This window comes from Heloderma suspectum, chromosome 2, assembly GCF_057233095.1.
Source record: "Heloderma suspectum isolate Gila_16-S chromosome 2, 16-S_ref, whole genome shotgun sequence".
NCBI classification, from domain to species: Eukaryota; Metazoa; Chordata; class Lepidosauria; order Squamata; family Helodermatidae; genus Heloderma; species Heloderma suspectum.
In genome coordinates this window covers 343568042-343595813 of record NC_139459.1, presented here as the reverse complement: position 1 = coordinate 343595813, position 27772 = coordinate 343568042, and the positions used below count along the sequence as shown (strand labels likewise).

At 45.6% G+C, this 27772-nt stretch overlaps 1 long non-coding RNA gene across 1 annotated transcript in view; it reads right to left on the bottom strand.

Moving 5' to 3' along the window:
- Positions 1–8359: 8359 nt before the first annotated feature.
- Positions 8360–27772, bottom strand: part of LOC146355302 (uncharacterized) — a 30641-nt gene continuing 11228 nt past the window's right edge. The window contains exon 2 of the long non-coding RNA XR_014787144.1: positions 8360–13231. This is a non-coding gene — a long non-coding RNA (uncharacterized LOC146355302). The remainder of the gene's footprint in view (positions 13232–27772) is intronic.

The following is a 27772-nucleotide window of genomic DNA, read 5'->3' as shown; positions in this document are numbered from 1 at the left end:
CGCAACCCACGGTTGGCTGGTTCATAGCTTGCTTGTCATCTCATCCGAACCCGGAGCCCTGGGCTGTTTAGGAGCTAAGCAAACCAGAGGTTAACCCAGCAACCAACCATGGTTAACGGCTGGGTTATTTAGCCCCTAAGCAAGCCAGCACTCCAGGTCTGGATGACACACTAAGCGACCTACAAAGGAGACGATTGTGGCTTGCTAAATAAAAGCAGGAGTGGTGGGCGTGCAGGAGACAGTGCATCCGCTCTCTTCCACTCGTCCATGTCAGCCCATGGGTTCTTTAGCCCATGGGTTGTCGTGCCATGCGAACCAGATCAATATGGCTTGGAAACCAGCAGAGGAGGGTAAAGCAGGTGGTGTAGTTGCAAAGTGCCTGTTGTGGCTCAGATTACAACCCGAACATTTGTTTTTAAATTTCAGCCTCAGTGTTAAGGGTGGAAATTTAGTAAACCACGTACGTTTACTAGGCAAGAGTAACTGGGGGTGAGGGGCTTGACAGTGGATTCAGTCCTCCCTCATCTCCATCTCCTGAACAGATCACTGGCAGGATTCCAGCTTTTCAGAACGGAGTTTTGCGTGCGCTGCTCCAGTCCTTGGAGTGGGAAGGGGAAGGAGCTGAGCATCTCCTGTTTGCACAGGTGGTTCCCGATCAAGCTTACATATAGCTATGGCCCCTGGCTGGATCAGGGTGACTGTGTTTCCCAACAACAATAACCAGTCTACTCTGAGGGTAGGTTTGGGCTGTTGGGGGTTGCAGAATATGCACAGGATTAATGTTAAGGGGCAGAGACTCTGGGGAAAGTTTACATTTCTTAGTTTGTAAAGCAGCAAGAATTACCGCTCCCTTCTATACCGGCAGGAATTCATACAGAATAGCATTTGAGGGACATATTGCTTTTGGGTTGGGCTAAACTTTACCTCCCCACCAGAGAACTGGACCTGGGTAGATGGTTCATTATTAGATCAAACCTTGTGAGTATGTTTCTGTGTTCTCTCTTATATGTGCCTGAATACTTTTAATAACATTAAACTGCAACATTAAGTTTAACAAAGTGAATTATAACCCATACTAGAGTAGTTGGAATTATGAATGCTTTCACAACTCCTGGGTTTGATATTCAGAGCACGGGCTGATTCATGCATGCATGCATATGCAGCTGCACGCATATAGATACAATGCCACATTTACAATGGGGGTGGATCAATACCCCAGGGTGACCCCCCCCCCGCCATGACATCCAATAGAACTCACTGCATGAGTCTAGCAGAGAGTTTCCCTGCCTTATTGGTGGCAGGTAGTCACGCAGGGCTAGTCCGAGACATTCTGCTGCCTGAGGTGGAGCAATGAATGGCTCCCACGCAAGCCATAGCCCCCAAAGCCAGCCAAGTTACTTTGGTGCGCGAGGCAGAAAATCCCACAAGCCCCTCTCCCCAGCCATGGCAGTAAAAATACAAGAACAACAAATTGAATAACTGTCCATTTGCTGCCTTTTCATAACACCTGAAGATTGCTGCCTGAGGTGGCCATCTCACTTTGCCTAATGGTAGGGCTGGTCCCCCGGCTAGTGGGGAAGGCAAAACTTACTACATGATGGATTCAACCATGAATTCTCCAGTTCAGTATTTATTTGTCATCTTTTTAGTTTGCCCAATGACAAAAGTTCTCTGGGCAGATAACTGCTGATCAGGTTGAGTGACAATTGGTACAGGAATGCCCATTTTTCTCTTGCATGAGTGGATTATGCGTTGCCAGTTTCATTCCAAAAATGCTCGCACCTCAGCAAGCGTGTGAATGCCCATTAGGGCAGAATTTTGCAGGATACCTGCTTTCAGCGTGAGTCCTGACTAACTCAGACAGGTATCACCTGTCTCTGTAGGAAGTGTTGCATTTGGGAAATTGGTGACACAAAAGCTGATGCTAGGCTTTTCTCTGTGATGACTGCCTGGCTGTTTCATATACTCATTGCCTGATGATGCAATCATGATGTCCTGATATACATGCATTCAGTTTGTGAAGGGTTCCACAGTGTGAGCCAAGCCTCCATAAGGAGATGTTCGCAGTTTGTGTTTGCATCCAGACTGAGGACTAGGTTACATGTTCCGTTAACCAAATAGCAGTTCCTTCCATGTGCTAATTTCCAATTCCCTTGCTGTAATATCTACCCCAGTTCATCAAATAAATCTTCCTTAACAAAATAGGCAGATTTCCCACCAGTGCAGCATAATCTTGAGAGTGCCACTGGCAACGAAAATGGCCTGGTTCAGGTGACTTGCTGGGCCCACTGTGGGTTATTTAACCCCCGATGAGCTACAGTGTGTGCCAGGCACCATTTTGAATATGCAACCCTGAGAGAGTTGCAATGTGTCACGCGAACCCAGCCATCGGGGTTATTTCATAGAATCATAGAATAGTAGGGTTGGAAGGGGCCTACAAGGCCATCGAGTCCAACCCCCTGCTCAACCCCCTGCTTAATTTGAGGGTTAAAGAGCCTTTGCATAACCCTACAACAAACTAAGGGTTATGCAAGGGTTGTTTAACCCATGAATAGCCCCTGACAGATGGGTTGGCATATGCTGGGACTGCATATTCGAAATGGTGCCCAGCATGCACTGTGGCTCATCAGGGGTTAAATAACCCACAGTGAGCCCAGCGTGCCAGGCAAACTGGTTCCATATGTCTGTGGTTAGAGGAGTGATGTGAACAGGTGAGCTCGACATTACCACGAGGGAATGGAAATTTGCTGCACTGAAGCCACCAGTGGAGGCTGGCGGCTCCTATTTCAGTGGGGTAGTGAATTCACCCTGGGCTTTAGTCAGAACGAGCCAGAACTCTAAAGGAGCTATTCAAAGTGCTGAACCCTATCCCCCAACTGATTTCATCATGGCCCCTAAGCTAGCCTGCTGCCATCAGGTGCCATGGAGGATGCTAGTAAAAATAAAAGAGGACTAGATAAGACTGACATCCACCCACCCCTGGTGGAAAAATGACACCTAAGAGATGTTCTCTTTTCTTTGTACAGGTTCATTGTACCTACCTTGCCAGCAGGAAAGAGATGTAGGGCTCTTAAAGTTGATGATTTTTTTCCTGAAATGTGCACTGATCAATTTAAATGGATCTGCAAGAAGGAGGTAATTCTGATCTAACATGTGACATCCAGAGATTATCAATCTTTACACAGAGTGACAGGATACCTTTCCTTACCTGGCAGATCTGAACTACAAGGCAAAGAGGGGGTGGAGGAATCAAATGGCTGTCTGTCTGTCTGTCTGTCTTTCTCTCTCTCTCTCTCTCTTGTGCATGCCTACTTGGAAGCAAGTCCCACTGTGTTCAGTAGAGCTTACTCCCAAGTAAGCAGGCATTAAATCAGATATCTAAGTTCTTCAATATTTTGCAGTTCTGTCAATTTGGTTGGTATGTAAGCAATTCCATGGTCTGGCCAATATCTTAGGGACGGAAAGGGTAGAAACTAGACCTCCAGATGTTTTGGACTTCAACTCCCAGCATTCCTGACTATTGACCATTCTGGCAGGGGCTTCTGAGGGCTGAAGCCCAAAGTATCTGGAGATCTGCCTTCTGTCCTCCTGTCTTAGGCTGCCTGCTTGACTAAGGGTTCAGCTTCCCTTTTCTGCTTCATATTATTAAAATGCTCTCCAATTCTTATCTTCGGCTTACGGGTCGTCATTCCTCCATACATTAGATTTCATGGACATCTGACAATATAAACCACACTACGGCTGGCACAGCTGGTAAAACTTCGCAAGGAATATTCCCGCTGGCTGTTAGAATCCATCAAGGACCAGATGGGTTCCTTCACACGAAGCTTGTATCCTGCAATTGAGATTGCTCCTTCATGGAAGTTTGCGGGCTCTTTACACGACGTCGTGACCCTCCAGGGCGTCTCCTGCGCTAAATGCCCTTTGTTCCATTTTTAAGTAGATCGCAGATAATGAGCTATCAAATTACCCCACTTGTGTTCCGCTTCAGTTTCCTTCATGAAAAGAAGAAAAGTGGCAAGAGGAGTGAGATCAGCAAACAGCCTGGAAATTCCATTGCTTCACCCACCCACCACCGACAAGCAAACAGAAGGGCACAGAAGATGAGCACCACACCGCCCAACACACAAAAATAAAGGGTTGGAGACCAAGCGCCATCCCCCTCCTTCCCAAAAATTCAGATAGGAGGTTGAGCAAGCAGGCAGGAGATGCCCCCCCTTTTGCCTCTGCTCCCCTCTCAGATGGGAAGAACTCCAGATGACGAGGGGTGAGTGGAAAACTAAAAGAAGAAGGAGCAACAGAAGGAGAGGTCCTGGAAAATTCCTCTGTAGTGCATTTGATTGATTGATGGATTGATTGATTGGCTGCCTTTCAGGGCAGAAGCCCTCCCAAGGTGGCTCACAGCAATAAAATACATAAAATCAGTTAAAATATTAAAAATGATAAAAACATAACAACAATAAAAGCCGACCATAAAACCAGCAATGATGTTAACAGCGGTAACAGCAACAATAGCAGTCATATCAGTACAAGGCCGAGGTAAAACAATATATTTTCAAGGCCTTCTTAAAAGTTTGCAATGACAGAGTACGGCAGTCCTCTGGTGGCAGCTTGTTCCAAAGGTGTGGGGCCACTGCAGAGAAGGCGCTCTCACGTGTGGCCACTCATCTGACTGCTCTCACAGATGGGAAAATGAGAAGGGCCTCTGTTTCTGATCTCCAAGTGTGGGCAGGCATAGTACAGACACAGTCTGGACAGATGCATTTTCCAGGACCTCCCCTTCTGTTGTTTCTTTTTTCTTTTAGTTTTACTCACCCCTCTTGTCGACTGGAGTGCTTCTTGGCCTTGAAAAAGCACTTTTGGCTCTCGCTCCTCTGCTGAAATCACTTTTAAGTCACGGAACCTTGGAGACACATCAGACTGCTTCCCCCGGAGCCTGTGTTCTGGCCACCTAGGTCCGCACACTTGCCTACAGCCTTTTCTGAGGCTTCCTTGACGAAAACCTCAGGACTTGCATCCAGCACCATCTCCAGGAAGGATTTCATGAGATCTCAGGAAAGGTATCTTTCAAGCTCTGTCCTATTTCCTAGACGTCCTTCCTCTACAAATCATGGCCCCCACGGCTGTACCCACTTTTCTATCATGTGCCTGTGTGAGTGTGTTTAGCGATTTGGTTTAGTTTTGAACTGGCTGTTGGTTGGAAGCCAAGCCCCTTTACTGCAGCCTCGCCCTGGTTGTCCAGGAGAAGGATCATAGCTGGGCCTCCTTCTCCTTGCTTCCTCTTCATGCCCACTGTGATCAGTCAATTCTTCCAGAAGAGATGGCCGATACACATGTGGTTAAAAAGAGAGTCCTTTGCCATAGTTGTGAATCCTCACCCTCTTCCCTGAGAGGAAGCTGGAAGAAGCAGGTTGTTCACAAGGGGCTAGTAACGGGGGGGGGGGGTGCGTGTGCGGGAGAGGTAACCATGCCCCGCCCTCACCTTTTGCCACAGTGACTGTGCACAAGGACTAGCCTTGGCCCACTGCCCAAAGTTGCAAACAAACTGCTTTTGTGAGAACTCTTGTGACTGCTTTCCCCCTCCCCACTCACTTCTCCCAGTGGCAGGGGAAGCACAAAAAGTTCAGTGAGGTGTTACCCACCCCTGGTTTAAACCCTGTAAGATCCCAGAGCTCCAAGCGCAGTTGCTCCTGGCCTTCCCCCTGGCAAGGCATCACTTGGCTGCATAACTAGGGACAGCCAAAGACCTTTCGCTGTATGTGGCGGAGTAGCAAATGGTGCCCCCTCACCCTTAACCAAGGTGCTTAAGCCTGTCGTGGCTGAGTCGTGGTGGGAATTAAAGAATTCTTACCACACAGGCCAGTCCACACTTGCAAAAGCCTCTTTATTTCAGAACGGTCAGGAAAAACAGATTAGGAGTTGTCCTTCTAAGCCCTCTTTTTTCTCTTCGTGCAAGTCTAGGCAGGGTTGTACTATCTCAGGGATCTCATTTAACTTCTTTCTTCACCATCTTATTTGCTACTTGTTTCAAGGTCTTTTGCACTGGTGGCGGAAGACCGGACACTCACTCTACCTGCTGTTTTCCTAGGATTCTGGATGCCCGAGTGTCTCTCTAGGCTTCCGCTACTCTGGTTGGTAAATTATTGGCAGTTTCCCCTGGTTTCCTTTTAACAGAATGAATGTGGTCCCAGTTGAAGTTGGAGGGGAAAATGTCTTCAGTGCTTCCTACTGGTCTAAGTGAGTGTTGGTGTCATTTTGACTAGCTGGCTGTGTGACTGGCCAGCGTGATTTCTTTTCACAAGTGGTCCAATCAGTTTTTTTCAGGACCAACCTCATGAGTTGATTTATATTGGCCCAGTTTGGATTGTGACAGCCAATTACGGCTAAGAGCTCTTCACAAGACGTTTGGGGGTCTTTTCTGGGGCCTGGAAATTGACCAGCCAAGTGTTTTTGAGATCTGAGGGGGTCCATGGCTCATATTTGTCCATGGTATTCTGTCCATCTCCAGTGGCAATTGCCACACGGGGCACTGGAGAGGTTGGAGAGGAGCAGAAATATTCAGCAGGTCCTCGTATGACCCGCTGTCATTCAGCCCTTGGGTCTCTCTGTCAAGTGAAACTGGGGTGTTGGCAGATGGTTCTGCAACTGTCCCTTGTCTAGGTGGTGGTTGTTTCTTGACGTGGGGGAAGTTTTTAACTGGGTGCCGAGTTCACTACAGGCCGAGCCTCCTGATGCTCCTTTCCGGGGAGCCGGTGGGCGATGGGGAGGCGACCTGTGGTTTAGCAACAACTCTAATTCATCCCCTCCTGCATCTGACTCAGCTCCACATCTGTTCTTTTCACATTTTTCTTCCAGGGCAGGCGATGCCACTGAGTCAGCCTGGATTTTGGCTAACTTTCCTTCGAATCTGCTGTTAGCATCCTGAAGGGCTTTCACCTTCGAATCAGCAGGTCGCTTGGTCGCTTCTGCATACTAGTCAAAATATGCGTCACACTGGTTCTGGGCGATCTTTGAGCCCTGTTGTTCTAGGGCACCTCTCAGATGGACAAGTCCATCTAATCTGAACGACCCTTCAGTTGGAAACTATAACTGGGGGGATGTCACGGGAGTCAAAGTGCCACTTATTTAACCATTTGCAGATCCGAGGACCATAGCTGTCGAATCTGTACCTGGCTGGAGACCCTAATGGGGGTAGGGGAATCCTTTTGCTTTGACTTGAATCCATTTCCCTAATCCTGACACAAAGCAGAAGCAGACAACACCTCCCCCATCAGCGCCCTTGTGTTCACTACAACGCATGGACCGTGAGGTCTAGTGGCTTTCATGGGGCAGCTGCACCAACGGGGAACATAGAACAAATAAAACAGACAGGTTGAGTCCCACTCAACCTCACTGCATTTCTTCCCACTATTTTTCTACTGACCAAGTCCTACCTGGCCGTGGTTGAGTCCCACCCAACCTGGGGAAGTTTTGTTCTGTGGAACCTACCTTAGCTGCCATCCGGATGGTCTTTCTAAGACCGTGTCCTACACAGTCCGGCTGAGTCCCACCCAACCAATACAAGTGGACCTTCGCTGGGGTCTCACTTTCTCTGTTTTCCTTCCCGGGTGTACTGACTACTACTCAAGAGAATCGGGCGTGGGCCCCACCAATCTTCCCAAGGGGGTCTAGGAGTCTGAGTCCTTATGGGACTTTATCAAATGGGCCCCCCTGGGCGGCGAATCCCAATTGCCAATTCCTGGCCAATGCACCAAACAGTTTAAAACAATAAAATTCTACAATAAAAACACCATATTTCTAAAAATACCCTAACCCACCCCAAATGCCTGCCTGAACAACCACGTTTTTAATGCACGGCGGAAGCTCATTAAAGAGGGGGCATGGCGGTATTCCCTAGGGAGGGAGTTCCACAGAATTAGCTGCAGCGAATCTCTCTCAATACACGCAGACATGAGAGAGAACCCCATCACATGGTGTTCTGCATTCTTATACCTGACATTCATCACAGGCTGCTCTTTCCATCGCTCCCCCCTCCCATCTTCCTGTGAGCTTTAGGCAATGCAATGTAACGCTAGGAGAATCAACAAAAGGTACTTTCCAGTTGCACAGGATATGGCTTAACCACAAACATGAGGTGAAAGCTAAAGCATCCTGTTATGAACATGGGCAAGTTTCTAAGCAAGGCTCTTCAGCACAGCTTTTACCAGAATACAGGTCAGAGAGTACAGGCTCACAAAATGGAGGCCAAGACACAAGATGGCATCAGTCTGGTTCATGGCCCCCTTCCACCACAAACCCGAGGCCAGCCAAGCTTTTTTGGCACCTGAAGTAGAACATTTCACATGTACCTCGCCCCCGCTCCCCTGGTAGTAAATATCCTCCATGGATGCATCTATTTTTTTTTTTTAATCAAAGTTAGCAGCCATCACAACATATTGTGGCACTGAATTCCGTAACCTAGGCTGTGTTTCCATGACAATGGAAGGAGAAGCTAATGGAGGAGTACCAGATTTTTAAAAAGGAATCAGCTTTGCTGTGAGCAGGGTTCCATGAGCAGTTTCTCTGAAGCAGTAAAAATCACTTCACAGAACATACTTCCTGGTGGGGTTGGAGTGAACATCATCTGACTGGCAGGGGCTGCTCAACCAATAACAGAGGCTCCCCCGCACTTTCTCCTTTCCCCTGAAACTCCAGATGCACCTGCATTTCAGGAGCAAGCCTCATTGAGCACAATGGGAGTTACTTCTGAGTAGACACACATATGCTTGTGCTGGGAAAGGCGGGGGGGGGGGAGAAAACAAAGACAGAAACCAGCCCCCATTGTAACCTGCAGGATATCTATAAGGAAGCTGTGAAGTACATACTTCCTAAGGCAATGAACTGGAGCCTTGAGATCGCACTTAATGAATTCGGCTTTAAAATGTGCCATTTCAATTGAGGGGGAATCTCTGTCAGTTCTGATGTGGGAATTCAAAGGCAAGCCCCATTCAGCACAATGGTAGTTACTTCTGAGGAGACACTAATGGGTTTGTTGTGGGAAAGAGCAGGACACCAGCCCCCTTTTTAATGCACAGCATCTCTATAAGGAAGCGGTGACGTAGTTACTTCTGTCAGGCAGTGCACTGGACCTCGAGATGGTGCTTAATCACACATAAGGAACTGGGCTTCAAAATGTGCCATGTCAGTCGAGGGGCTTCTCTGTTATTTCTGTGGGCATTCGCAGGCCTCATTCAGCACAGTGGGAGGACACAACCCTTGACTGGGGTCATGGTGAAAGGCACACCCCTGGGCAGGGCTAGCATACCCAAGCTAAATGAGGGGGTTGGGGCACACAGTAACTATACCAGGGAGAACCCGACCTAAGGAAAAGAATCGGACTTTAAGCAGCCTCAGGAAATCCGGTTTTTCCCTGATAAGCTCTGGGGTGGCTGGTGGGTGGCCATGACATCGTGTATCCCTAATGACCTCAACATGCAGCCGGCTCGGAGTAAATCACTGGTGGAAACACCCCCACTAATCATGTAGTATTTGAAGAAATACTTTTTTTGTACTTCCAATATTACATCCCAAAGCCCTTGCAATCTCACTCGGCCAAGTCCCTTTCTCTTCCCCCCGCCCCGGTAGTCTTAGGGTCCCAAATGGCTTCGCCTCAGCTTTCCCAACTCCCTTAGACCCCTTAATCAAGCCCATTCCAACCCAGACTCATTACACATCTCCTAGACTTCTGTGTACAGCAGGCCTTGGCTTGGACTCCAAAGGGACCTTTGAGCTAATTTCTCCCCACAGTTCAAACTCTGTGCATGAATGCCGCAGTATCCAGGTTATCTTCTGTCTTGTGTGCATACTATGCATTGGTTTATTTGGAAACTGAATCCATTCTGAGTTCATATGCCTGTTACCAACCAGCTAATTCCCTAAAGTAATTGTGATGTATGTTTCTTATTGTGTGTAATAAAAATGTCCTGTGTTTTCAAAGAAGATGTGTGTGTGTGTGTGTGTGTGTGTATCATTAGGCCATGTCTGCCAAGATGCACTACAACAAAGGTTCAAAGTAGGGCTGTGCACCGCCTCGTTATGAAGCCCGAATAACGAGGCAAAGCAGGCTGATTCGGACCATCCTCTTTCGGCTTTCTCCATTCCATTCCTTGTCACCTTTGTCTTTCAAGTCTGTCTCTTCTAGATTTTTAAAAACCCAGTCTTATTTCAATTTTTAAAAACAAAGATTGACTTCTGGGCATGTCCCCCCCCCTTAAGTCATATTCAACCATTCCATTTTTTCCTTCTTTCAAAATTCTTAAATAAAGGCACATTATAGCAGCCTATGCATTGGTGTTTGGCTCCCCACTCCCACACCCCGTTCTGAAGTAAACCATCTCTTTCTTTTCTGTGTTGATCCTCCCAAAATAGAAATTAAAAAAGGGGTTTTATTTATATTGTTTGCTTGCTCTTGGCTCTTATCTTATTGCCTCCTGCCATTGTCCTGTATTCACTGAACTTAACCTGCCTTCCATAAAAGAACACGAAATATAAAACAATAAATTAAAGAAACCCGTTATTTGCTTAGGTTGTTCTGCTTCTCTTTTGCTCTTATGTGTCTGTGTTCATGTGTGTGTGTGTGTGCTAGGTTGTTGTTCCACTAATGCTACAGGTCCAAATTTCAAGGCAGTGTTGAAAAAGCACTAAACACATACTATTTATATTAATTGCCTTTCTTTTCTTTGGATTTCTTTTCCTGGTTTTTTCATAAAAATCTTTGATTTTTCATAAGAATCTTTGGATTTCTTTTCCTGTTTTTTTTCATAAAATCCACCGTTCGGGAGATTTAAAAAAAAATCCGGTCTGGGGGAGCTCCGGTCAGGGTAGACCGGGCCGCTCCGGTCCGAGGAGGATTTCGCAGGACGGATTTGTCGTAATTCGATCCCGTTTCCGTTCGTTGCGAAATTCTCTGACATCCCTAATCACCACCCCAACCCATCACTGCTCCTTCTGCGCCCTGGACTGCCCGGTAGACCTACCGCAGTCCAGCCAGCAATGGGAAGGGGAGAGAGAAAGGAAGGAGGACCCAGTGCTGGGAAATTGCCCAGGGGTCTCCTCAAACCTGGAGCCAGCCCTGGGAGGCAGAGCCATTGAACTCAGTGGGACTTCCAAGTCAGCGTGCATAGGCTCAGGCTGCAACTGAGCATTTGCTTCAAAAAGGCTTGTATAAGGCTGCAATCTTATACCAACTTATTCCAGAGCAACTGGAACTTATGAGTAACTTATTCCAGAGTAATTATAAGTTACTTATGAGTAACTTATTCCAGAGTAACTTATTAGTAAGTTACTAGTAATTTAGGGAGCAATCCTATGGCCGCTAGTCAGCGGCTAGACGGCCATAGGATAGGTTGGTTCCTGGGACCGACCCCGGAGCCCGCGCTCCGGGGTCGATTCCTGGAGAACCGACCTTCCCCCCCTCCTGCACTGCCTCGGAGGCAGCTTAGAACGGCCCCGTGTGCCGCGCTCGGAAGAGGTATGCGGAGCAGTGAAAACGGAGCATTCCTGGGGGCCTTCCGGGGCAGGGAAGGCAGAAATGCCAGTACGACACGTCCTCTGTGTTGTCCGGCAGCTGCCTCCCCCGCTCCGCCTTCCTGCAGCTAGACAGCTGAAATCTATCTAGGCACAAATGCAAGGCAGCTGAAGCACGCAGGGGATGATCCCCTCCGTGCGTCTCCTGCCCTGCATTGGACAGGCGGTCACCTCCGAGTTCGAGAAGAAATTTCAAAATACTTTCTGGATTCTTCTGAAGTTTTAAACTGCTGATCTGAGTTAGGAGCCCAGTAAAAGAAATGGGGGAAATACACAGCCCTAAACTGCATGATTATTTCCCTCCCCTCCCTCTTTATTGTTGTTGTTAGTCTGCAAGTTTTCCAGTCAGAGCTCATGCTGAACATAAGCTCGACCTGGCATCCCCTCTGCTTATGAGTCTGGAATCCCTGGGAGCTCCAACCCAGCGAAGTTAAGAGAATTGGATGTCCCTGCTTCTCCTTCAGAGTCACTTTCCCAGCTTCCTGCATCTCCAGGCCTTTAGAATTTGTGCATATTATCAAATCAATAGTACACTTTAAAGCATATTTTTAAAGCCTCTTCATTACGGACTCTTCCCCACTAGAGTAGGGAGGGGCAGTTGCCATGATGACCATGGCAAGCATTTGTGGATCCCTTGCGGGGAGGGGGGGCCGCAGGAGTCCGTTCTCTTGCTTTGGAGAATTTGCTATAGGATCAATGGCTGTTGCTACCACTATGCTCTGTTCATCTCTTTCTAAATAATACAGATATTACAAAAACCATCCAAGGGGGCTTCCAGAGGGAGGGGTCCTAGTGCTATCAATCAAAAGGGACTGTGCAGCTATTCCATCTTTTTCCCCCTTAATGGATTTTCAATGGTAAGAGAAAAGATGGAAGAAGCTGTGAGAAAATACGGGAGGGTTACGAATGGAAGACAACGTTGTCTAGACCCTCCATAACATTCTGTGAATGAGGCAGGGTGATGACGCAATAAAAGCTTCATCTGGAAGCATCCCAAGTGCTTTTGAGTAAATATGAACAGGGTGAGGCTGTAGTATAAAATATCTAAAAATGCAAATTATGTTACACTAAACTATATATGCCTACCTGCCAGCCCAAGAAAAAAGATTTTTTGTCTTCAAAGATGTAATCCTGCAGACTGCCAGCAAAGATAACTCCATAAATCCGGGCAGCCACTAAGAACTGATTTGTACCCCTCCACCAGGTTCCTCCTAGGCAGTAGGCCTCAACTTGAGTTCTACCCCGGTTCCATCTCCCAATGACCACTGAGATTCACAGGTGAACAGGGTATGAAATCTCCAGTCTTCAGAGTCCCAGATGAGCAGTTAGGAAAGCTGGACTGGACTCCTTCCATTCTGTTCTTTATAAAATTATGTGTGAAAAGTAACATATTTGTTGTTCAGTTGTTAAGTCGTGTCTGCCTCTTCGTGACCCCATGGACCAGAGCACGCCAGGCCTTCCTGTCCTCCGCTCTCTCTCGGAGTGTGCTCAACTTCATATTAATTGATGCTATCTAGCCATCTCCTCCTCTGCCGTCCCCTTCTCCTTTTGCCTTCAATCTTTCCCAGCATCAGGGTCTTTTCCAGTGACTTTTCTCTTCGCAAAGTAACATATACAATCCAGTAAATAGATGTTCTTTGAGGAGATCCCAGGACTCCTTAGCAACCTGGAAAAAAGAGACAAGACGGTATGCTGAGAAAACACAATGGATGTCTGTTTTGCCACACTCAGGCTAGATTACTAGGAAATGGGCTCATATAGATTATGCATGCATTGGGCAAGATAGAAGTGCCCAACTGGTCACGCAATCTAAGATTAGCTATCATGAAAGTGAGTGGTTTAGATTTCGTGTTTACTTCCAGTTCATTGGAGTTTTATTTGTATATGTATGTTGAAGCTCTTTGGGTTTGTATTATAACACTGACATCCTAGAGGACGACCTCGTTCGTATGGCACGCCAGGCTCACCGTGGGTTGTTTGATCCACAGTGAGCTACAGAGCATGCCAGGTGCATACGGCTGCCATTATGAACATGCAAGCCCCGATGTGTTTGTGGAATATCATCATATAACCCACGGCCACCATGGGTTATTTCAGTTTTATTCACCCAAGAGAATCTGGGTTGACTCGTCAGTATCCAGACTTATAAAGAGACTTCTGCCTACTAAATTCATAATGAATGAACCTTTTTACCATTGTTTATCACCACGATTCAGAGCTAGTACAATGTATATATACGCTTGTTGACTCATTCACCCCAGATACCTGGGTTGGCTCATCAGTATTATGTCCTGTTGAAAGGGGATATATATTTACTGAATTTACTATGAATGACCGTCTGTGTTATTGTCAAGTATTATCATTCAGGGACAGTGCGATGTGTATGTACACTTGTTATAATTCATTATAATCACATTGTGAACCTTATAATTATTAGCATCATATTTGATTATGTCACACATTTTGTGGTCTCATTGATCTAGCTGGTGACTTTAGTTGAGGGTTCCCCTCCCCTTGTTTCATTTTGCTATTCACAATCTCACCAGTGCTGCCTCCAGCCTCCCTCACCAGTGACTGCCCCTCCACCAATACCCAAATGGCACTTAGGAAGGACCGTCGCTTGTTCACCGCTTTTTTTTACGCTTCGGGAGTATGCACATGAGATTATACTGAGATGGGTAACTTCTTCTTGCTCCATTTGACTAGGGGCTTCTGCACATGGAGCTTTTATTGTGCTATTGAGACTGGTTACTCACGGAAGTTTGCGGGTCCTTTAGATAACATCGTGACACTAAATGACCTGTATTCCATTTTTTTAAAAAAAGATTTGAGATAATGAGCTATCAAATTACAGTATTTTGAGTTCCACTTGAATTCCCTCAGGAAAAAGGAAAAGCTGCCATAAGAGGAGCTAGACCACAGCACCATCTAGTGGCTGTATAATGAAACATACAGAAGGCTCAGATAAGGGGGGAAAGGACGGGGAAAACGGGGGAAGGAAGCGCATGTAAAGGGAGTCCGTTGTGATCCTGCATTTGAAACAAAAGCAGTAAGCTCTGTTTTAAATGCGGGATTTTAGGCTGGTATAGAGACTCTAGCTTGTTTCTTAAATTTGAACAAGTGTGTCTGTGACTCACTTGACCAAGAGAGAAAACTGCAGCTTTTTGGCACATATAGCGGATTTATGAGTCCCAGCTGACTGTTTGGGGCATCAAGAATTAACTGATATGGGTTGTGGTCCCTGAAACTTCTCTTAAGCCAAATAACACAAAGTGGTACTACAAAATATACATTTATTGCTCAAACACAATTAGAGAATAACAAATCTTTGAAATGATGAAACAAGCAAAACACATTACTACATACTGTGCAATTGGGATAATTAGAAGCATAATAGAAATAGTGGCTACTATATTTCTTAGTAAAATTAAAGTTCTGTTCCTCTCAACCAACAAAGCAGTCATCGTTAAGATCTTATAGTTACCTATCTGGAAAGCATGGTTTGCAGAGCTTAGGCAATCATGTTTGGTAGGCTTCTCATTCTTCCAGGATCTCTCTGGGCAATTAGATCAAACTCTTGCTTTGATAACCCTTATGTTGATGATGACCTCATCCTACGTTTTGTACCTGGTCGTACCACTATTCCTATTTTTTTCCAATGTAGCCAGGTTTGCCATTGACACCGGTAACTTAGATGAAGGCAACCCTGCAGCAGCTTTCTGGTTCCAGTACTCGACTGACCCATTTGTGTCAACCTTCTTCTATTTCTAAGAATACATTCTATTACTCACAGTTCTCTCACAACACAGGCAGAACTAATCTCATATGTCACAGATTGCATACAGTTAGCGTACACAGATAATTAGGAATAGCACTCCTCTGAAATACAATGAATTCTTATCAACAATGCACATTACATTCATACTCTGTGACAGTATTTATTTCCCCCCTGGTCTTTCGAAAGTGTGCAGATTTGACTGTTCAATACGTGTAGTCTCGCCTTGTACGTTATATTTCTTTGTATGTCAAAGGCAGCATTGAAGTGAAATAGGTAACATACAAGGAAATTGACACAGCAGGACTAATTGGCTAATCTGAGCACACTTGAGAAGGACCGGGGGCGAATAATATTAAGACAAAGCAGGAACCCATTTGTGCAATTCAGAAGCACGGAAAAAGAAGAAAAAAAAGGCAAACAAAGTAAGTGCTCTGAAAAGGAGCACCAAAGACAGGGGAGGGGGGATAATAACTCCCACTTGGTAATGTCATCCTCGCACTATTAAAACTTGAACTGACACTCGTTAGCGTTCTCCCTCTTTTCAACACTCCCCGAGCCTTCAGGAAGTTCAGAAAGGGGAGTAGCACATGGCAGCTTGGCATGGCTTTTTTCCTCCTCAGTCCCCCTCAGTCCTCTATTTAGCCTGCGCCCTGCATATTTCTCAGTGTCCTTTGCGTGGCGACACGTCATGTCTCCTCGTCCCTACAGCAGGAAATTTTCCCAGCCTTCTCCCCTCCCTGATTACTATCCCATCCGACACTGAAAAAAAATTGGTGCCCTGAAAGTAAGCAAATAGGGTTGTATATCATCATCATCATCATCATCATCAATTTCCCAGTCTTGCCTTGTCAATTTCCTTGTATGTTGCAGCTGTTTCTCTTGGTATTACCCCCCCCCCAGTCCTTAGTAAATGTGCTCAAATTAGCCTATGTGCAGTCTCGCCTTGTCAACTGCTTTGTATGTTACCTACTCCACTTTGGGACTTCCTTTGACAGCTGTAAGATACAAGGCGATTGAAAAGGCGAGACTATACATAGGAGACAGCTATATCTCTGCTTTTGCACATTTGCAAAAGACCAGGAATAATAGTTATAGTAATAGAGATAATTTTAAAGCCCCCATTTGAGCATGTCCAAGGCACTGAAAAAATAATTTTTAAAAATGTGATGACTTAGTTACAGTCTTTCTAAAGTGCCACTTTGGTATTGGTGGAGGAGCAGTCTCTGGAGGTGGCACTGGCAAGACTGCAAAAAGCAGCACAAGCCATGCTGCTGGGTTCAGACATCATGACATGCCTCCCTGAGAACAAGCCACCCTCAACAACATTACTACAAGCCATGGGTTCTCAGGGTGGCTTGTTTGTGAAAAACAACACACGTTGAAACATCTGCACTGAGTTCGGACATCATGATAAGCCACACTGACACTAACAAGGATCACAACCCACGGTGGCTCATCATGTCATGCGAACCCAGTCATCGAACTGGTTCGGATGATCATTGTAGCTAAACAAGCCACAATCGCTTGTTTAAGCTGCAGCACGTGCCATACATGATTGCATCATCACCCGCCCGAATGCAGTTTGTCATGTTGTCTGACCCTGGGCAGCATGGCTTGTTTGTGGGGGAAACAACCCTCAGATATCCCATGGGCTGTTGTTGGGGGTTCATAGAATCATAGAATAGTCGGGTTGGAAGGGGCCTACAAGGCCATCGAGTCCAACCCCCTGCTCAGTGCAGGAATCCAAGTCAGAGCATCCCTGACAAATGGCTGTCCAGCCTTGTCTCGAAGGCCTCCAGTGTGGGAGAGCCCACCACCTCCCCAGGTAATTGGTTCCATTGTCGTATTGCTCTTACAGTCAGGAAGTATTAAAAATACTTTTTATTCTATTTTTTAATCTTTATAAATGAAATAAACAGTACCAACAACCCAGTCAATCTCTACAGTTTCCAACAATACAGTATTCCTAAGAGGACACAGCAATAACAAGACAGAGAGAAAAAAAATCAGAAGAAGAAAAAGGAAGAGGAAAGCAAAAGAGAAAATATGAAAAAGTTACTTAAAAGGATTAAATTTAAACTGCATTACACACAAACTTCAAATATCATTCTACTTAGAAATTATACCTATAACATTGCCAATATTACAATTCAGTACAGCATAGGAAGCCAACCTTAAATTTCAGTATCATATCATCAGTCTTATAGCAAGGAAGCAAGCATACAATTTATTTCCACTAACCACATATTGCCCTTCAGTTAATATTTCATAGTAAAGCTCAAATATTTTGCCAGCCAAAAATATTACTAATCAGTCTCATAATGAAAGTAATAATAATTGTAATAAGGAAGGAAATTAAAAAGGATAAAAAATAATAAATCACTAATATATTTTATACTATCTATATTTTAGATAGTATCATTTCTTGATATAGATATGATTGTGTACATAGCTATATACACAAACAAGAATTTTATATATCATGTCAAATATAAAAAAGAGGAAGTTAAAAAACAACAATAAATATATGTAACCAATCCTCTGCACTGGCATACGGCCTGGCCCTTGTAGCCCAAACAGATCCGAGAAGCAATAATCATTGAAATATTCCCAGCTCGTGAGGGTGGGAAAGAAGTCTTCTGTGCTTTACTTTGTATACCAGCTAGCCAAGCTTCAACCGTTTTATGATTTAAAACCTTTTTCATCTGTCCTTTGAAAAGAATGCAAAATATAGCAGGGTGCTTGATATGATATGGCAAATTCATTTGTCTTGCCTGATTTCTCGCCTTGGTGAATTGCCTTCTTTTATCAGCCATTTCTTTAGTGTAATCTGGAAATAATGTAACTTTATCTTTTGTTGGCCCCCCAAAAAGTTCTTTCATTTCTCTTGCCAAGCACGGAATATGATTTTTTGTAGAGACTCTTGCAAATTGAACAGTATAGGCAGTCCCTTTGGTGCCACGAATTGAACCTGGAACATGGTATGCATGCTCAATATCAAGTAAATAATCAGATAGCAGAGCAACTAGCTCATGCAGGAATTTATCCAGGAATTTAAACAGGCTTATATCAGCAGGCAGATCTTTGATACCAAGAATACGCAGGTTTGCTCTATGTGAATGTGCCTCCAGTTGGGAAATTCTAGCACACAGGATATTATGAGAGGCATGCATAGCAGTCTCTTGCTCAGACACCTGGTCCTGGAGGGCATTAACCTTCAATTCCGTCTTTTGCAGAGAGCTATTAATTAAATCCTTGAAAGGTAGTAATGAAATCTTGGATTGTATCCAGCCTCTGAGCCTGTTCTGCTAATTGAGAAGACAAAGTTTTTATCAAAGCCAACAACTCCTCTACATTTCCAGCATTTCTAGAAACCTTTCCCAAGGGAGGTGTTGGGGGGGGTCAGCAGTGATCCTGCAGCTTTCTTCCTTCCCCTTAATGCTGCCATCCTCCTCTTTCATAAGCAAAGCAAGTAGAGATAATGGCAAACACACAGTCATTTAAACAGATTTTGCAGGTCCTCAGATATTGTTGGTATTTTCATTTCATAAATACTAACTAAAATTGGTGCTTGTCAGCCCTGAATTCTCCTCACTACGGAGGAGTTTCATAACAACTTTGGGTAGATGACCGTCCGGAAAACTAACCTTAGAGTCCAGCCCTTCTGCTGCTTCGCAAAAGGAGTTGTTCTTCCAAGATCTTATCCAGATGATACTCTAGCTTCCCCTTTTAGTTCCAGGGGAAGATAAAAAGGGTTTTCAACCTTTTAAAAGCTGTTTGAGGGGGTGACCTGCAGAGCCTCCACAGGACACTTGCCAGGGCGACATGGCACCGAACGGAAGTCAAAAGAAAAAATGTGTTTTCTTGAATTCTTCCGTTTTCCCTGGGCTTTCACATCTCTAATCAGGACTAGTCGCATGAATAGCCTTCACCTCCATGGATGTGTCTATACCCTTTTAAAGCCATACAGTACATGTGGCCTTCACTATATCTTATGGTAACAAATTCCATAGTTCGAGAGTACATGCTGTGTGAAAAGGTACTTTTTTCTGTCTGTCCTAAATCTCCCACCAATCAACTTCATGCGATGGCCCTGGAATCTAGTATTATGAGAGAAGGAGAAAAATGTCTACCTCTCCATTTTCTCCAGACCATGCATAATTTTGTACACCTCTTATCATGTCTCCCCTCACTCACCTTTTCTCTAAAATAAACAGTCCCGGGTATTGTAACCTTTCCTCACAGGGGAGTTGCTCCAGCCCCTTGGTCATTTTACTTGCCCTTTTCTGCACTTTTTCCAGCTCTACAGTATCCTTTTTTAGGTGCAGTGACCAGAACTGTACACAGTATTCTAACTGTGGTCACAACATAGATCTGTATTAAGGGGACTACGATCTTTTTTCCGTTCCTTTTCCAGTTATGCCTAACATGAAATTTGCCTCTTTCACAGCAGCTGCACATTGGGTGGACATTTTCATTGAGCTGTCCACCACAACCCCAAGATCTCTTTCTTGATCAGTCGTTCAAGACGAGGCAGATGGCTGTCCAGCCTCGTCTTGAAGGCCTCCAGTGTGAGGGAGCCCACCACTTCCCTAGGTAATTGGTTCCATTGTCGTATTGCTCTAACAGTCAGGAAGTTTTTCCTGAACATCAGGAAAACCTTCCTGACTGTTAGAGCAATACGACAATGGAACCAATTCCCTAGGGAGGTGGTGGGCTCTCCCACACTGGAGGCATTCAAGACGAGGCTGGACAGCCATCTGTCAGGGACTTGCTCTGACCATCTGCTCTGACTTGGATTCCTGCACTGAGCAGGGGGTTGGACTCGATGGCCTTGTAGGCCCCTTCCAACCCTACTATTCTATGATTCTACCCCTAGCTCAGATCCCATCACCATATAAAAGAAGTTGGGATTTTTTGCCCCAGTGTGCGTATCACTTTGTTGTTGTTCAGTCGTTCAGTCGTGTCCGACTCTTCGTGACCCCATGGACCATAGCACGCCAGGCCTTCCTGTCCTGCGCTCTCTCCCGGAGCGTGCTCAAGTTCATATTCATTGCATCCGTGATGCTATCTAGCCATCTCATCCTCTGCCGTCCCCTTCTCCTTTTGCCTTCAGTCTTTCCCAGCATCAGGGTCTTTTCCAGGGAGTTTTCTCTTCGCATTAGGTGGCCAAAATATTGGAGCTTCAGCTTCATTATCTGTCCTTCCAATGAGCACTCAGGGTTGATTTCCTTTAGGATGGACTGATTGGACCTCCTTGCAGTCCAGGAGACTCGTAGGAGTCTTCTCCAGCACCACAGTTCGAAAGCATCAATTCTTCGGCGCTCAGCCTTCCTTATAGTCCAGCTCTCACAGCCATACATTACTACTGGGAAAACCATAGCTTTGATTAGACGGACCTTTGTCGGCAAGGTGATGTCTCTGCTTCTTACTATGCTGTCTAGGTTGGCCATAGCTTTCCTCCCAAGGAGCAAGCGTCTTTTAATTTCAGGGCTACAGTCACCGTCTGCGGTGATCTTGGAGCCCAAGAAAGTAAAATCTGTCACTGCTTCCATTTCTTCCCCTTCTATATGCCAGGAAGTGATGGGGCCAGATGACATGATCTTAGTTTTTTTAATGTTGAGTTTCAAACCAGCTTTTGCACTCTCCTCTTTCACCCTCAACAAGAGGCTCTTGAGATCCTCTTCGCTTTCTGCCATTAGGCTGGTATCGTCTGCATATCGGAGGTTGTTGATAATTCTCCCGGCAATCTTAATTCCGACCTCTGATTCATCCAACCCGGCATTTCTCATGATGTACTCTGCATATAAGTTAAATAAGCAGGGTGACAATATGAAGCCTTGTCGTACTCCTTTCCCAATTTTGAACCACTTGGTTGTTCCATGTCTGGTTCTTACTGTTGCTTCTTGACCCTCGTACAGGTTTCTCAGGAGACAGGTAAGGTGGTCTGGTACTCCCATCACTTTAAGAATTTGCCACAGTTTGTTGTGATCCACACAATCAAAGGCTTTAGCGTAGTCAATGAAGCAGAAATAGACGTTTTTCTGGAATTCTCTTGCTTTCTCCATGATGCAGCGAATGTTGGCGATTTGATCTCTAGTTCCTCTGCCTCTTCGAAACCCAGCTTGTACTTCCGGTAGTTCTCAGTTTGCATACTGCTGAAGCCTAGCTTGTAGGATTTTGAGCATCACCTTGCTGGCATGTGAAATGAGCGCAATGGTGCGGTAGTTTGAACACTCTTTGGCGTTGCCCTTCTTTGGAATTGGAATGTAAACTGATCTTTTCCAGTCTTGTGGCCACTGTTGAGTGTTCCAGATTTGTTGGCATATTGAATGCAGCACTTTAACAGCATCATCTTTTAGGATTTTAAATAGCTCGGCTGGAATACTGTCATCTCCGCTAGCTTTGTTGTTACTAATGCTTCCTAAGGCCCACTTGACTTCACTCTCTAGGATGTCCGGCTCAAGTTCAGTGACCGCACTATCATGGCTATCAGGGACATTAAGATCTTTCCTGTATAGTTCTTCTGTGTATTCTTGCCACCTCTTCTTAATCTCATCTGCTTCTGTTAGGACCCTGCCTTCTTTGTCCTTTATCATGCCCATCTTTGCACAAAACGTTCCCTTGAGATCTCCGATTTTCTTGAAGAGATCTCTAGTCTTTCCCATTCTGTTGTTTTCCTCGATTTCTTTGCATTGTTCACTTAAGAAGGCCTTCTTGTCTCTCCTTGCTATTCTCTGGAACTCTGCATTCAGTTGGGTATATCTTCCCCTTTCTCCCTTGCTTTTCGCTTCCCTTCTTTCGTGAGCTACTTGTAAAGCCTCATCAGACAGCCACTTTGCTTTCTTGCAATTCTTTTTCTTTGGGATGGATTTCGTTGCTGCCTCCTGAACAATGTTACGGACCTCCGTCCATAGTTCCTCAGGCACTCTGTCTATCAGGTCTAATCCCTGAAATCTATTCCTCACCTCCACTGTATATTCATCAGGGATATGATTTAGGTCATACCTGAACGGTTTAGTGGTTTTCCCGACGTTCTTCAATTTAAGCCGAAATTTTGCAAGAAGCAGCTCATGATCTGAGCCACAGTCAGCTCCAGGTCTTGTTTTTACTGACTGTATGGAGCTTCTCCATCTTTGGCTGCAAAGGACATAATCAATCTGATTTCAATATTGACCATCTGGTGATGTCCATGTGTAGAGTCGCCTCTTGTGCTGTTGGAAAAGAGTGTTTGCTATGATCAGCATGTTCTCTTGGCAAAACTCTTATTAGCTTTTGTCCTGCTTCATTTTGTACACCAAGACCATGCCTGCCTGTTATCCCGGTGATTTCTTGACTTCCTACTTTAGCATTCCAATCCCCTATGATGAAGAGGACGTCTTTTTTTGGTGTTAGTTCTAGAAGGTGTTGTAGGTCTTCATAGAACTGATCAACCTCAGCTTCTTCGGCCTCAGTGGTTGGGGCATAGACTTGAATTACTGTGATGTTGAATGGTTTGCCTTGGATTCGTACTGAGATCATTCTATGATTTTTAAGATTGTACCCCAGTACTGCTTTTCCCACCCTTTTGTTGACTATGAGTGCTACTCCATTTCTTCTAAGGGATTCTTGGCCACAATAGTAGATATGATGGTCACCTGAATTAAATTCGCCCATGCCTGTCCATTTTAGTTAGCTGATTCCCAAGATGTCGATGTTCAATCTTGCCATCTCATGTTTGACCACCTCCAGCTTACCTTGATTCATTGATCTGACATTCCAGGTTCCTAAACAATATTGTTCTTTACAGCATCGGATTTTCTTTTCACCACCAGACACATCCACAGCTGAGTGTCCTTTCGGGTTTGGCCCAGCCGCTTCACTCTTTCTGGCGCTACTTGGAAATACCCTCTGCTCTTCCCCAGTAGCATATTGGACAGCTTCCGACCTGAGGGGCTCATCTTCCGGCGTCATATCTTTTAGCCTTGTGATACGTTCCATGAGGTTTTCTTGGCAAGAATACTGGAGTGGGTTGCCATTTCCTTCTCCAGTGGACCACATTTTGTCAGAACTCTCTGCCATGACCTGTCTGTCTTGGGTGGCCCTGCACGGCATAGCTTATGGCTTCACTGAGTTACGCAAGCCCCTTCGGCACAACAAGGCAGTGATCCATGAAGGGGGCGTATCACTTTACACTTGGTTATATTGAACTGCATTTGCCATTTGATGCCCATTCTCCTAGTCTGAAGAGATCCTTTTGGAGCCCTTCGCAATCCATTTTTTGTTTTAACCCTACATTACCCTACATTATTTGGTGTCATCAGCAAACTTGGCCACCTCTCTGTTCACTCCTAATTCCAGATCATTTATGAATACGTTGAAAAGGATTGTCCCAATACCAATGGGACCCCACTGTTTACATCCCTTGGTGGGGAGAATTTACCATTTATTCAAGTTTATTAAAGGTTTTGCTAGTAACTTGGGTAACTTGTAGACTAGCAGTTCAATTCTGTGCATGTTTCCTTGGAAGTAAGCTCTTATTAAATGCAATGGGGCTCAGTCGCCAGTAAGTGTGCATAGGATTGTAGCCTTTGTCACAGGTGATAGGTTCTTATTTTGTCCAAGGTTACTGTTAACCTCCAAAAAAGAGAGAGGAAGCAACAGAATGGCTGTTCAAGACTTCTCTAATACTCACATATAATATTCAGAATTCTGTGCTCAAAAGTATTTGTTTATCCTTGACTTCTCTCTCTGACGCCTGGCATTTGTACAGTAAAAGGTGTCCCCAACCAGTCGTGTCCGACTCTAGGGTGTGGCGCTCATCCCCGTTTCTAAGCTGAAGAGCCAGCGCTGTCCAAAGACGCTTCCGTGGTCATGTGGCCGGCATGACTGAACACCGAGGTGCACGGAACGCTGCTACCTTTCCCGCCAAGGCGGTAGCTATTTATCTGCTTGCAATTTCTTGCTTTCGAACTGCTAGGTTGGCAGAAGCTGGGACTGAAGACGGGAGCTCACTCCGTCACGCGGCACTCGGGTCTCGAACTGCTGTGTCCTGCCGACCTTCCAGTCTGCAGTTCAGCGTCTTAACCACTAAGCCACTGCGGCCCTTCATTTGTACAGTAGCTCCACAATATTTTTCTGCTGCGAAAACCATTATCGGTCTGAGTCATACAATGCTGTCTCCTTGAGTGCAAATTAGCAACCACTTGCAGTTTCTGCAAGTGGCAGCAGACCACCTGGTTCACTTCTAATCAGGTTTCTGCCATGTCCTTAACCCTGATAGTTTCATGATGTCATCAGCGTTAATATTTTGTTTTTCCAGGAACAAAACGATGCCCCCACACATACCATCAGGAAATACACGAAGGTGGCAGTAGGACACTCATTCTCAGTCTTAATACAACAGAGCAGATATTGTTAGTCCAGCGTGACCACCCAAAAGGCACGATAAAAGAACTTGCTATAGGTCATCGTGAGAATCTTCAGTGGATGACAAATAAGACAGGGGTTTCTCTGACTAACCACAATTTCACCGTGAGGAATGCAAAAAAGACAGATGAAGCCCTCTTTGAAATTCAACTATTCAATAATGGATCGTGCTTGATTCAAATAAATGTAACTGTTACTGGTAAGTTCTGAAAAAGGCTCCCCAAGTAAAATTCTTCCCTTGTGTATTTGGGGTATGTTTGACCACAGAGACTGTAAAGATTGTTTGTCTGTATATTGCCTGATCCTATCAAGTCCTACTCAGAGCAAAACTGAAAAGGACTGAGTGCCACATTACAAGTTGTCTACCCTGATACAGTAATTCAGGCTGGAGGAACACCAGCACCCTCCTAACTTCTCCACAGCACAGAATCGAGGACCAACTTGTGTCCATGTGCCATGAGCAGAGGTGGGCAACTTGTGGCCCTCCAGATGTTTTGGCCTACAACTTCCATCAGCCCTAGCTGGCATAGCGAATGGTGGGGGATCATGGGAGTTATACGTCCAAACATCTGGAGGGCCACACGTTGCTCGCCCCAGCCTAGAGAAACAATAGAAATGCATGAACATGAGTATTGAGTGTCAATGTCCATAAGCCAAACAGACTACAAGGATGCTTCTCGAATAGGATGCCAGCTAGATTATGAGAATAAAACAGTAATAGCCTTCTCAGGCTTTCACAATCAGTTCTTCTGACCTTGTCTTGCCATTTTGTCACCATGAGGTGGAGTGAAGTGCTCTGCTTGTTAAAGTAAGGCCAGTAGTTACATCAGCAGTGTGGTGCAAGTGTGATAGTGGATCATTTCTAGAAGGCTTGTGGTGGAAGATTCTAGGATATTGCTGCTTCAGGACAGGGTACAATATGAGCTCAGGTTTCATATATAGTCCAAGTTCAGATGATCACAGGGGTAAAAGAAGCCATAGTGGCTTCTCCCCTCACCCCCACGCACGACCGCAATTTGCAAAATTACCCACGCTGCAGTGTGGGTTGCCGTGTCATCCGGTCCCAGTGCATGGTGGGGGTGGCTTCATATCCACCTTACAACTCACAACTTGCAGAAGGGATTGTAGGATGGGTACAAAGCCATCCGCGCCATGCACCAGGTTTGAACGATGCTGCAGCATGGGTAATTCTGCTAAACACGGTCGTGCATGCAGTGCACGTGGGGGGGGGGAGCCACAATGGCTTCTTCTACCCCTGTGATCGTCTGAACACCCCCACAGCATACCTGCCTTCCTGTAAAATTCCATCACTGCACTCGGACATGAACAAAACTCGAGATAGGGCTATGGCAGGAATGGTGAACATGTGGCTTGCAGGCTACATCCAGCACTGATGCCTCCTCATCTTACCCCTGGCCTCCCCTTTCTCTTCCCCCCTGCAAAACAATTAGGCTTTTTTTTAAAGCTCCCATTAGTGTTTGTTTGTTTGTTTCATTTTTATACCACCCAATGGCCAGGGCTCTCTTTTGCCACTTTTCCTCTTTAATGGAGGCTTTTAAAAATCCTAATTGCCTTACCAGGGATCATTTTCTGCTGGGTGCTGCTGGGGAAGAAGGGCTAATCCCTCCCCACGCACTGTGACAACCCCAAATTCCCACCCTCAGGGTAGCGACTGGTTGAGAGGTCTCCAGCCTTTTGGGCCACATGAACACAGTTGGCATTTTGAAAAAATGCCCTGGGCACCACCACGAATTAGCTGCTGTAGGGGGGTTGGCGGATGCCTCAGCCTGGCCTTGCGGGTGCAGTGACATCCATGGGCGCTGCATGGATACCCTTGAAGCAGGCTTCTTTCAAGTCTCCACTGATGCACTTCAATGGACAGATGAGGACAAGAGGCGTCTGGCGAGCGAGAGGGGGAGGGAAGCCGGAGGAGAAAGCACGGGTGTATGAAAGAGAGTATGTATGGTGGCCCTGCCTCTATCCACTTTTGGCTCCAGCCCCATCCACTGCTGGCATGCAACCCCCAGACTGTTTCCCAAGAAGAAACATGGCCCTTGGGTCAAAAACGGTTCCCCATCCCTGGTCTATGGGAACAAGGAATTCCAGGGTGCTGTAGTTTGAAGTGGCCCAGTCCAGATACAGATTTGGCATCTCACTTGCTGCTATTGGTGAAAACTAGCTTAGATATGTGCACCGATTGTCAACTTGTCAAGCTGAGTCAGGCTTAAAGCTAACTTCAGAAGCACCCTTGTTAAGGTCCATCCCCTCCTGAAAGAGCTTTGCACTTCAAAGAACTAACCAACTCTCATGTGGCAAGCTCACTTGCCCCAGTTCCAAGAACACGTTTTTGCACTCACAGCTAGCTCATAGCATTAACAAAACTAATCACCTCCACAAAATACAATAAGTGCTTGTAACCTCACACACTGCAAGGCATATTCCATCACACTTGCATAGGGCGACATGTAAGGGGTGCAGTAGACAGGATATTGTGTATGTATTTATAGGGATGCACTTTGCTATAGGCACTGGAGGCAGACAGCCGCTTTAAAACGTATTTCAGTACGTGATGCACTTACGACCTAGCTCCCATGCATCATCAAACCCCTTCTGAGCAGAAAGGTCAGGTAGAAATTAAATAAGTAAGATCGATAATACTCTCCCTGAGGGCAGATTTTCCCCACACTGCAATAATATCCCTTAACTGTTAAGACTTAACAGTACTCCTGGGCAGAAAAGTAAAGTGCTGCTCTTCGGAACAAACCACTGTGGTGTGCACACACATACAGCCTGTGATGCCAAGTGCCCTAGCCTCCACTCCTGCGTGCTGCCCATTTGTCCCCATGGGCTTTTCCTCCAATGAACACCTACCCTGCCCAGCAAATGCTTCAGTAGTTCAAAACACTTTTGAATATTGAGCAAACATCTGCCTTTTGCTTTCCAGAATTTCCTTTTTCTCCAGCTGTAGCACCCACATCTAATGCAACCTCCCTTGAGACATCCACAGTGCCTCCTCACGGA